Here is a 12,324-nt window from a genome sequence, read left to right as displayed (position 1 = left end):
GCAAGTTGGAGAGACACTTGGATTTGAGTCGGCAGGTAGCTCCACGTGAGCCAGCAAGCATTGTTCATTTTAAATTAGTTTTAATTCGATTTTGGGCCTTGATTATGCCACTCTATAGGCCCGCATATCAATTGATGAAAGGAGTGCCGGCAAGTGTTAGCCTATAAACTATAACTCCTTTGATGTCCAACACGCAGTGCACAGCGAGATGAAAGCCTGCATCTGCCCATCACCAGCACAATTTTGATATATAGGCCTATTGAAATGCTAGAATTAAATGTTCACACATCTCCATCTATTAAATTAGCGAATATTATTTTGTGATGTGTAGGCTAGCCTATAGGCTACGTGATGAATGAATGAATTTGCAATTAGGAAGTGCAGATGCACAGTGCGCCTCTCGTCACCTCACAACAACATGGGAATAACATTTGCTTTTATGGAAGAAAAAGGTAAGAAATAGCGTATTGTGTTAGTTAGCCTCAATCTCGAGATTATGGCAATTTAAACGAATTAAATCCATCAAGAATTGAAGAGAGGAATTGGAAACATGCGGATGTTGGCTGCCAATCTATATGCACCATGCAGTCGCAATATGATTATTTATTTATTTATTTATTTTCAGAGTGTTTATTCTAATTAATTTCATCTGATAATATGTATAGGCCTAAAACTGTAGGAAATTCATTGTGTTTATAGGTGTTGCCCCCATGCACGTGAGTCTAATTTATTATAGAGTTAATATAATGTAGGCTATAGTCTACTTAACTTTTCAATAAAAATAAAAATAAATAGCTTAAACATATGCCTTATGTTATTTAGCCTAGCTGTTTTCAGGGGAGCTGTGTGGACAAAGGGAAGGATTATAGATAGAACACTTCAATTAACATATTCTGCCTGTTTTCTGGAAAACGACCTAGTGAAGACTTTCCACTCTGCTGGGCCTAAATACCAGGTGTGGTCTTGCGCATTCCTGGCTCGCAGTTTTCTGCAGGTCACGGTGCACAGAGATATCTCTACAATCACTAAACATTGTTCATTTATGTTGTCTTGCCACACAGTTTGTTAAATTTGTCAAATGCGTAATCGGAGAGCGCAAGGATCTGTTCCACAGCAGCATATTCAACTGATTATTTATATCTCCTGACACGCCGACAGGATCTAATCATAAATTATGTTTTCTACACATCTAAAGGTGAGCTGTTACACACGCCCACATTCATACCGTGAAAGGTGTTTGAAAAAAAAAAATTGTAACTTTGAGTCAAATGCTCACAGTTGAATAAGGTTCATTCAGTCATATATTAGCAAGATGAGGACGTTCTTATTTGTGAATGCCAGTCGGGTTGAACTGATTTTGTTTTATGAAAATCTGAGGAAATTTAGCTTCCCCATTCCCGATGGTCTAACATGCATATGCATATTTTCAATAAAAAACAATGAGTTGAACGTTAATTTCAAGCTTTTGTAATTGGCTGCAGCTTATTTCCGAATCGATTGCGGCTGGAGAGCTGGCTGCAGTGTTTGATGCAGGAAACTCGGAGAAATATGGACTTGAAAATCAATTTCGGAGTGGGGTTTCGAAATGGAGGGGATGTCCCCATTCGGAATAGCGGTGCCTTTAAAAAAAATGGGAACCCCCTCCATTACGAAGAATGGAGGTCGATCTTCGGAATGGGGGGGTTTCGAAAAGGCAGGGTGTAACAATCACATAGCCTGCTATGAACCAGAGAAAGCACTTATAACCTAAGAGGAATCTGCATGTTCACAACTACAACAACAAAAACCAGAACAAATGCAATGCAAAGATGTATAACAGTTAAAGGAGTTAAATTATGGAATGGACTAGAAAATGAAATACAAATGTGTAAAACAATCAACAAATTTAAAAAAATGTTAAAAAATCAGATTATTAACAAATATAAAACTCAAGATTGATATTTATATTATATTACATTATTATATTTAAACATATTATTACATTCATAGATATATAGAAATTTAGTTTGTGTATTTGACACTTTGTAAGTACAATTCATGTGTATATAGAATACCTGTATTTTGCTTAGTACTCATTATTATTGTTATTATCATTACTATCAATATTATCAATATTATATATCAAGAAAAAAAAAAGAAAAAAAATGTAAAAAGGGTAGGCGCTATAAGCGTTTGCTTCAGCCTACTCCTTTTCGGTCAGATCTTTTCAGGCTTGTATAGCCTACACCCAACCAGCAATCACTGTTTGTCCTCTTATTTTGTTTTCTTGCTTTTCTTTAATCACAACTGTATTGAGCTGTACTTGTGAAATTGACCGAAATAAACTAAACTAAACTAAACTAAACTAAACTATAATGTTTATTAATGTTCCAGATGTATTTTATTTTATTGACAGTATTTCATTGTTAACACGTTGACATCTCTCTCTGCCCGTTTCTTCCTAGTCTCTAGCAGCACCCTAACTCTCTCTTCTCTGATAGCCTGGGCTCTCTCAGAAAATGTGGCTCTTTGCTCTTTCACAGATCGTCTGGCTACAGACATTACCTGTGCTTTCCTATCACTATCTAAATGTGACAACCAATCCCAGGACCTGTTCTGCTTAAAAAGCATAATTCCCTCCAATGTAATTGTATTTGCCCTAGTCTTCTCCCTAAGCAGCCTATCAAACATGCCAAAATCACGCTCTGAGCTGGCATTCGTTTTTGGTGCACCTGCTACCTGTGCCTGGAGATCCTGGGTTACAGAAGAGTAACGGCCGTGCTGCAGATGGTCAGCTAACATGCACCTGCATACCCTGACAAGGCTGGCAAGAAGGATCTCTACTGCTTGCACAGTTAGAGCATCAAACTCTGCAGTGGTGTTCTGTACTAAACACTGAAGCACAGGGCTATCTGATACATCTATATCCTCAAACAGCTTCACCTCCCCTGTCACAAATGAGTGGCCATCTGCCTGCCACTCCTCAAGCTTCTTAACTAACTCCTGATACCTGTCATTCATGGCAAGTACATTCTCTCTCTCAGCAAGAGCAACCCACAGAGGATGGATTACCAATTTGTCAATCAGACCTAATGCCCTACAACCTGCAAGAAACTGAGGAACACCAAGGTCCTCATTCACAGCATGAACAAGCCTGTTCTCTGCCCTGTTGGCAGCTGTGAATGCACTAAGGTCATTACTGATGTAGTATAAACCAGCAGCATTGTGGAATGTGACATTTGCCCTATTGCCCTTCATCGTGGCAAGGGGAACACTGTCAGATCCATTCTTCTCCCTAAGAAATGTTCTGAAGTGAACCGGCTTGCCACTCTTTTCACATCCACGTTCCTGCACAAGTTTACACACAGTTCTGAGTAGTCTAAGAGTACCGCTCTGATGTCTAACCACATGTTCACTATCGTCTTCATCCTCGCCCTCATCTCCACCCACATTACTGGCTGTCTGTGTGCCCTGCTTGCTGCAGCTACCTACCTTATCAGTGCTAAACACCAGATTTTCCCATTTACACAGAGTGTTGTTTGCCTGATGTGCTAAATTGTCAATAAGATGCAAGCCACAAAATAATTCATTAACTACACAGAGACTTGCCCTCTGTTCCTCACTACACTCATCAAACCCCTCTATGATATCTGGCAGAATATTGGCTCTATAGTCTCTCAGAATTTCATTAAACTTCTTCTGTGTGTTGGCTCTATCACTCATTAAATTCTTGATCTTGGAGAAGACTTGTTTCTCACAGTAGTCAACATTCACCTGTCCCCCACCACTGCTGACAATATCCTGAATCATCTCCCTTACTGTTTCAAATGTGCACTGGGCAGTGCCGGATGCCTGCTCTCTTACGCCTAAATGTAGCCTACTGCCATCCGGCAAATACGTCTGCAGTGCCATATTTATGCCCGTGTTTAGTCGTGGCATCAGTACACAGTGTCAGTGTCGTGTTATTTTCTCTAAGAATGGTCTCCTGCACATGTTGCATTGCCACCTGTCTTGCCTCCGTGATCATATATTTACAAAAGTACCTGGCAACTTCCCTACCTCTATACCAGCCAGCTTCTCTAGTACGATTCTGACCACCTCTGTGGCTTTATTGGCACTTACCCCTTCACTTGTCACTAAATCCATGTACACTTCCCTAATGGCATCACTTACCATGTTCGAAGGTGCCGATACGACTCTGGGCTACAAGCCTGTCTAATTCTTCACTTGCAGCAAGATGCTCACCCTTCCAAAAGTCTACCTCCTTGTTTAAAACTTGTACCTGCTCCAGTAAATCAGTAACTGTATGACGGCTCTGTTCTGCCTTCCTTTTATAGTAACTACAACTGACAGATTCCTTTCTCTTCTCTGCTTTCATTTTTTCCATATCCTCACGAAGGTCTTGAATCCTGCTTGCTGCCTGCACTATTGCATTTACTATGCCTTTTTCCCTCCGTCTCAGTTCTTCTTTGTCTCGCTGCACTTTCTGCAACTTATTCTCCTTCCGCTTCAGCTTCTTATAAAAGTTCCTTGGCTGCTGCTGAGAGAGTCTCTCACTACACTTAGCCAACTTGGACTGTAGGCGTCTAATTTTAACTTCAGCCTCATACAGTTTTGAGTTTGTGGCTTTCTTTTCTCTATCTAACCTGTCCTTCTCAATACAAATAAGATCAAACTCTATCTTGAGCCTGTTTGTATCTGCTATCTCTCTATTCAGATCTCCTACAATCTCAGTGACATCCCTAACGCAATGAGCAGCATCATCAGTGCTGGTACTGTCTGTACTTATCTGGCGAGACGGTGGGTCTGATGACATGAGACTACTTACCTGGACAGACGCTGCGTCTGATGGTGTGAGACTAGTACTTACCTGGGGAGACGGGCCTGATGATGTGACACTAGTACCTGACTGACCTGCTACAGCTACACCTTGTGCTTTTGGAAGCTTAAATACTGCCCTGCCAAACATCTCCTTGTCACTACCATGCATCTTCCTGTGGTCCTTGTGAGCCCGATGCAAATATGTCCTAATATTCCTTTCAAGTAGGCTACGATAACCTTCACCATGTCCCTGAGTGTCAAAGCTGAAGTTGTACAGCAGAATGTTAACTAAGCTATACTTATTGTTTGGCACAACCATCACTTTTACATACTTCTCTATCTCAAACATTACATTGTTGGTTAACAAGTTATGATCCAACTTCTCTGCTCTGTCAACAGTGCACTCAAAGCCTACACCCAGCTTGTCACACTCCCTGAACTCCATACTACCACCCGTTTTTCCAAGTTTGCTGCAGCTCATCTTGCCGGTCTGTTCTCCTTGGGTCTCTAATAGAAATAGAAAATACAAAATAAAATAAATACAATAATACAGAAATAATAAAATAAGGTTGAATATATTTTGAGATTTTGTCTCTCAGATGCAAATCTGAGAATATTTTTATTGATACGATTTTGTTCAGAATTCCATCTATATTTGGCTGAGAGAAAATCCTGGAAACCTCTCAAGGACCACTGGTGGTCCCCGGACCTCACGTTGAGAAACACTGCAAATTACAATCGTGGACGTGCAGAGCAATGACTGTGTGCAGAGAGAGAGAGAGAGAGAGAGAGAGAGGGAGGGAGGGAGGGGAAGAGGACTTTGTTTGCACCGCGGCCTACAGCAGCTACGCAGCTAGCCGCGTGAGCTAATTACCAAGACAAAGCAGAAAAACAGGGGGTGGTTTTTACACGGCGCACTGCACTGTTTGACACGAATAACAAAACAAAAAAAAACGAAAAACGAAAACTGACTCGACAGCATTCAAGAGAACAAGTTGGCGGACAATTTCCTGTATTTACCTCGATGATTCCTTACAGTTGAAGTGAGTGGAGAAGCGAATTAAGGGAAATTACGCGATTTTCGTCAGTATAACCCAAACCAATCAAAAGGAATCATTCACCATGACGTGTACACAGGGGTTGGCTATAATTTAAGTGACAGACCAAAGGACAAATCAAAAAATCCAGCTGGGAATCCACTCTTAAAGGCGAGGAGTGACGATTTTTTGTTGTGCCGTTTTTTTTCAGGTGGGCTGAAACGCTGCATTTGCTGCTCTGAACAGAGATTGATTTAACTTATTATTTCGGCCTTTTTCAAAATTATTTTTTCATTTTGTAGTAGTAATGGTGCATATTTATCGATACAAGCAGTGTTTTTATTCCAACAAGACCCAAAAGTATGTTTAATACTAGATTGCAATGAGGCCAGAATCCAAAAATCTCCCATTGTGATTACATTGGCGCGTGGTTAGAGCGGGGAGTTCGTCCTGCCTATATTGAAAGATATTCCATATTCCAGACTGAAATGCTATAACAGAAGTGGAGTATTGGCCAGAATGACATGAACATTTGGACACTTATTCAGCGGGTATCTTGCATGTTGCGTTCAGGTGCACTGTAAAAAAAAAAAAAAAAAAAAATTGCTATTCCATCGCGGGCCACACAGGGGGCGCCCGCGAGCCGCCAGTTGAGTATCACTGGATTAAGGCATTAATAGAGCTGAGCTTTGCATAACGTGAAATGCGGGACCTGTCTGGAGCACTCTGAACATATATGTCTATATGAAAAGTCATAGAATAAACAATTGCTGCAAAAATCGACAAAAAAATAAACAAAATAATAGCCAGTCAGGGCCAGGTTCATTAAATTAAAGAAATAAAGTGATCAGATGCGTTGTCTGCATCTTTCTGCTCATGGCATGCTGTGTGCTTGGGTGCAGCTGATTTCTCTCTCTCTGTGTGTGTGTGTGTGTGTGTGTGTGTGTGTGTGTGTGTGTGTGTGTTATGGGAAGCAGTAGTGTCTCCATGGGTCCCGCGCCTCCCAGGGCCCCCGGGGCACGCGCTAATCAGCGTTCAGACGGAACCAATCCCCCACGTGCCTCCTCACCATTCAGGCGCGCGCACCACTCCGTTTCTTCTGTGAGTTTATCGTGAAACGAGGTAGGCCTATGCCATTATATAATAGTGGGCTAGCTGTTTTTTCTTTGTTTATTTGTTTCCCATACATTTTTATAAGCAACCCATCCTCTTCATCCACACCCTCAAATCCAAGAAGATGAAGGCTTGTGATGCTTTTGTGATGATCTATTCCACCCACCAAGTCTTCAATCCACTGATAAGTAGCCTCAGGTTAAATCAGGCCTACTTTTTGCCCAATAATGATTAATTAATAATAATAATGAAGTAATAATAAATAATAATTAATTATTTCTGCTGCTTTCAGCTAGCCAATATTGCCTCCAGGTTCAGTCTTGATTGTCCGTTCATCCGTTTGTCTGTCTGTTTGTTAGCAGGATTATGGAAGAAACTACTGGGCCTAATCTTATTTTTTGTTAATCTTGCACTGGTGGGCAGGCCAGCAGTGGGCAGCTTTCTTGTTACAGCGCCCGGGGACCATCTCCAAACGTTGTAGTCACTGGTCAGATTTTGATCTTCTGCAAGTTTTTAGTGGGGATCCATACCATATGGAGGAAAAGGACATTGTAGTTCAAAGCTTCTGAGGCTGCTTTCTCACTGGGAACGTTTGCTTTCGTTTAGTTCCGTTCCACACCCGGGAACGATTGGCCCCGCTCCCCTCTCCCCCGCTGGTCAATTTCACATTACAACATTTCTTCCGCGCTCGGGAATGAAACAGAGTGCACTTGCGTCATCAACTATGCCTGCACTGTATCCTTGCTCTGTGTGTTGTCTATGTGGGTCGGAACGGTTGGCTTTCACACTCGCAAGTGTTCCGTGTGCCCGGTCACGCCAAAGCGCTCCCCAGACCACCTTTTCAAGTGGATCCTGTCACGGGTTCCCTGTTGCGCACCCGGGCACGGAACGGAACGCAACGTTCACACTCGTCAAAATGTTCTGAAACTGGGGTCAATTTGGGGACTCCTACTACTAAGCTACTCCTACTCCTACTAACCGTGCAGTCCTTAGCTTTCAGAGGGAAAAAGCAGTAAGTGAATTGGCAATAGCATTCCAGAGATATTCCATGTAACATTCATGTACACCACTTAAATTAATTGAGGTTTGCCGTAAAAACAACAGATCCTGCAGTACAAATAACTGACCTAGCTGTGCAAAGTCCTCCTCCATACTGCACTGGGTAGGGAAAATCTAGAATTGGGTGAAATTCCTCATGAAGAAAGGAAATGTCAGCACGCTGTCCCATGCTTTACTGGCTGGAGAGGGGAGGTGATTCCAAGAGGGGTTTGTCCTCAGAACTCCTGGTGGACATTCCTGGGGTAGTCTATGAGCTTGGTGCCCATGAAGTATTTGCTGTACTTCAGAATCTCCTCCAGCTCCAAGTTGTCATTCTGGTTGTCATCTGCCACGGCGATCAACTCCTTGGCTTCGTTCAATGCGCTGTACTCGTCCAATGGGTCTATGTACACCTCCAGTTCATCGATGGTTACAATGCCATCATGGTTTGCATCAATGACATCCTCAAAGTCCTTCTTTTTCTCCCGCATCCAGTTGTCCTCATTGTCCTGAGCCTGCTGGTTATCCAGAGTGCCTATGGGTACGAAGAGGAACTCTGACAGTGTCAATTTCTTATCACCATCCTGGTCTAGGTGACGAACGATCTCCTTGGCCATGTATTTGAGCATGCGTCTGCTGTGCTCGGGGTGGAGGAAGGACAGGAACTCCTGCTCGTTCAGCATCTGGTCAGCCGTGGGGTTGTCAGCCTGGAACCAGCGGGTTTTCAGGGTTTCCAGAAGCGTCTGAGTTTCCTCATCTACTTTCAGATCTTCATTATTTTTTATTTTCTCAGCAACTTCTTTGTCATTGATTCCTTTTCTGGCCAGAAGTTTGACCCTGTATTCATCCCATGTCACGAGACCATCTCCATCGGGGTCAAGTGCACGGAAGCTCAACTTGTTCTCCTTCATGCCCTCCTGGAAGTGCTCCCACGTCTTTTCCATAATCCACCGCTGCATCTCCTTCGGACTCAAGCTCTTGTCTTTGTTCAAATCAACTTTGGTGAAGATGTCAATTAGCTTGTTCCGGTTCCTCCTTGGCTCAGAGGCCTCCTCAAACTCCTCCATCTCTTTACCCAGGAACACCTCCTGATGGAAGTCCTTGTTGAGGTGGCCGTCCATCTCCATCTTCACCCCATTCAGGTGGTCTGGCGGCAGAATCTCGTTCTCATCCTTGCCGCTTGGGTTCTTATCTTTGAAGGCTGGCCGTGCATGGGCATCCATGGTGTGGAGCAGGACATACAGAAGCAGGGACACAGCCACCAGGTGCCTGCAGCACACTTGCCTCAGAACAGCCATGATGGTTATTGCTTACCCAGGTGCCCTGTCAAGGCAGTTCAAATGAGTGAAATATGTAATGAGAGACGGCTAGCTATAGTAACCTAGGCACCAGAGCTGGCTGCTGTGAGCTGTCAGAGCTGATTGTCGTAGCTTTCTGTAATAAGTGATGTTATCAGTGATGTCATCAGTGATGTCACTTGAGCAATTGGGATGTCATCAGTGATGCACAACTGTGTTGTCACTCAGGCAGTTGTGATGTCATCAGTGATGTCACTCGAGCAACTGTGATGTAGTATGGCGCCTAGGTGGGTGGGCGCTTCTGGCTGTCTGTCAGTTACGATTTATATATATATATATATATATATATATATATATATATATATATATATATATATATATATATTAGGGGTGTCACGATACACTAATTTCACGATACGATACGATACACGATATTGGGTTCACGATAACGATACGATACGATATTTTAACAATATTATTTTTAACAAAAGTAAATAATTTGTATGTATTTATTTATCATTTATTTAACCATGTGAGTCCCGTTGAAATCGAAACCTCTTTTCAAGGGAGCCCTGGGAAAATAGTCTTTCATTTGAAATACACAAAATACAAAACAAATGCTGTTTTTGGAAATTTTTATTATAATAACTATAAAACAACATGGAAGATAATGCTTCTCTTGCAATAGAATGTGTCACACTGTCACAAATTAAATGTTTGTTGCATGGTGAAAGAAAAATAAAGTATACAATCTATTTCATAACTCGCTCAATGGTCCCTAAACTTATGTAATCTTATGTACCCCTTGAGCTGTTTTGCCATGCCAGTAGTAGTCTCCCCCCTCACTCATGCGTGTTGATTCTGCTAAATTTGTTCTATTATTATTCAGGAGCAAAAAAATTATAAAAAAAATAAAAATTACGATATCGTATCGTGACGTTTCGATATCGCAATATATCGTGCGACGAAATATCGTGACACCCCTAATATATATATGAGCAATTGTGCCTTGAGTGATGTCACTCGAGCACTCCATGATGTGATCAGTGATGGTCACTCAAGCAATTGTGATGTAATCAGTGAGTAAGTGGGTTCTGAATTAGAATTCTAAAGCATAAAAAAAAATCCACCCTTTACAAAAGTATTTGTATCTTTTGAACAGAAACGGTTGAATACATTCTGGTCATGGTCTATATTTCCCACAACATGTTGGACAGTTCATACCCGCTGGGTATACTATCAGTGATGTCATCAGTGATGCACAACTGTGTTGTCACTCAGGCAGTTGTGATGTCATCAGTGATGTCACTCGAGGGGCGCCCGAGAGCGGCGAGGCATTATAGACCTGAAGGCTGCTGAATCTTTCTGCTGCCTTTCAAACTTGTGTGCCATGTCCTATATCGCCGCGTCAAAGAGAACAGAGGTGGAGACAGGCACGTCTTCTTCTCCCAATTTGTGTGAGATTCAGCCAGAGGTGTCAGTGTGTGACCACGGCGTAGCCCATCTCTTTCCCTACATCCTGAACGCAAAAGCATAACGTAGGGCGAAGTCAATAGCTTTTCTCAGCTCTGTGTACGTGTCTGGGGTTTCCGTTGACCTGCAAGTTTGCGTAGGAAGGCCGCCTGGTGCTTGGAGGATGGTCAAGGTGTCCCGCGGCCTTGTAGGATTTTTCAGCCTTTCAGGCTTTGGAAGGGAGCTGGGGCTTACGGGTTGAGGAGGAGAGGTGAGCACCCACAGAATCCTACAGAGGTGGAATAACCAGGTAGCCCAGCGCCGGTTTGGATGCAACAGATGACCAGCCCATGAAGGATTGAATGGCCGGGGGACCTTGACTGGTCAACGTCCGTTAAGTTTAGACCATTGTAAGGGCACTGCGTCATGTTTTCACCACTATTAAGATCTTGCTGCTCTAGGTCACATCATTGTAATTTATTGGAAGAATATTTTGTCCCCATCTGAAGTCCAGCTAATAGGGCACTTTCTCTCATTTTCGCCAGGCCAGAGGGAACTTTAGCAGCGCTTTTTCAACCATGGGGGTATCAGTGGGGCCCCCTCCCTGATTCCGCCAGTGTTGCCAAATGCCTGCACTATAGAGAAATGACATATCTATACATCCATCCATCCATCCGTCCATCTGTCTTTCCTGTCCAAGCACGTGTATCTATTCCTTCAAGGTGTTGTGCATCAGTGGGAAACTCACTGCTATTGGCATATTATTACTATTGGAGTGGTTGTCTTTGCAGTGTGAAGTGTCCACATGCCGAGCGTGTGTGCATGTGATTTTAAGAGTGTGTGTGTGTGTGTGTGTGTGTGTGTGCGTGTGTGTGTGGTCGCGCGTAATTAACTATGTAACCTCTGCCTTAATGCATTCATGTTTGAATGTAAGAAACACATTATCCTGCTAGCAGACTCTTCAGCATCTAGTCTAGCCTATTAGTGAGCAGTCTAGCAGCGCAGGGCCAGTGCCAGGATGAAATGACTGAGGGGGCGGTTATAACTGGGGAGGGGGCTGATTTAAAAAAAAAAAAAATTATGATATTTTTATATCGTAAAACATAGGTTATATACCCGCTATGCCTATTTCTGGACTTTTTAACCATAATAACCTCTGAAAAGCGCAATAACAACACAAGAAAGACTACTATTCAAAATCAAATAAAACATTTATTTCACAGCAGCAGATTAAGGCATTAATAGAGCTGAGCTTTGCATAACGTGAAATGCGGGACCTGTCTGGAGCACTCTGAACATATACAGTAGTCTGCAGAACTGGGAGGGCCCAACGCTGCGGCGTTGCAGCGGCCTCCCGTGGCCTGCCGCGGCTTCCCGGAGTATTTTTTTTCACCAGCAGCTGCAGTGCGCAAAAGAGCCGCCAGGCGGCACGTGTGAGCAGACTGAGCAGGCGGAAGGAAGTAAGCCTACTGTATATCAGTACAGTAGTAGCGAGCATCATTCATTCTACTGCTGCACATGACTGAAGACAGGATGGCACGGATAAGCAAGCGAATCAATCAGCAAACCAGTCAAATGATCAGAGA

The 12,324-nt window shown here is 42.9% G+C and overlaps 1 pseudogene across 1 annotated transcript; it reads right to left on the bottom strand.

Moving 5' to 3' along the window:
* Positions 1 to 8,224: 8,224 nt before the first annotated feature.
* Positions 8,225 to 9,286, bottom strand: LOC310780913 (45 kDa calcium-binding protein pseudogene; annotated as a pseudogene). The gene has a single exon. The product of its transcript is annotated as a 45 kDa calcium-binding protein pseudogene (transcript).
* Positions 9,287 to 12,324: the final 3,038 nt, after the last annotated feature.

The sequence above is a fragment of the Poromitra crassiceps genome (assembly GCF_964638095.1).
Source record: "Poromitra crassiceps genome assembly, chromosome: 8".
Classification (NCBI taxonomy): Eukaryota; Metazoa; Chordata; class Actinopteri; order Beryciformes; family Melamphaidae; genus Poromitra; species Poromitra crassiceps.
The sequence above is the reverse complement of the archived record's forward strand: the minus strand, read 5'-3'. Positions and strand labels throughout refer to the sequence as shown.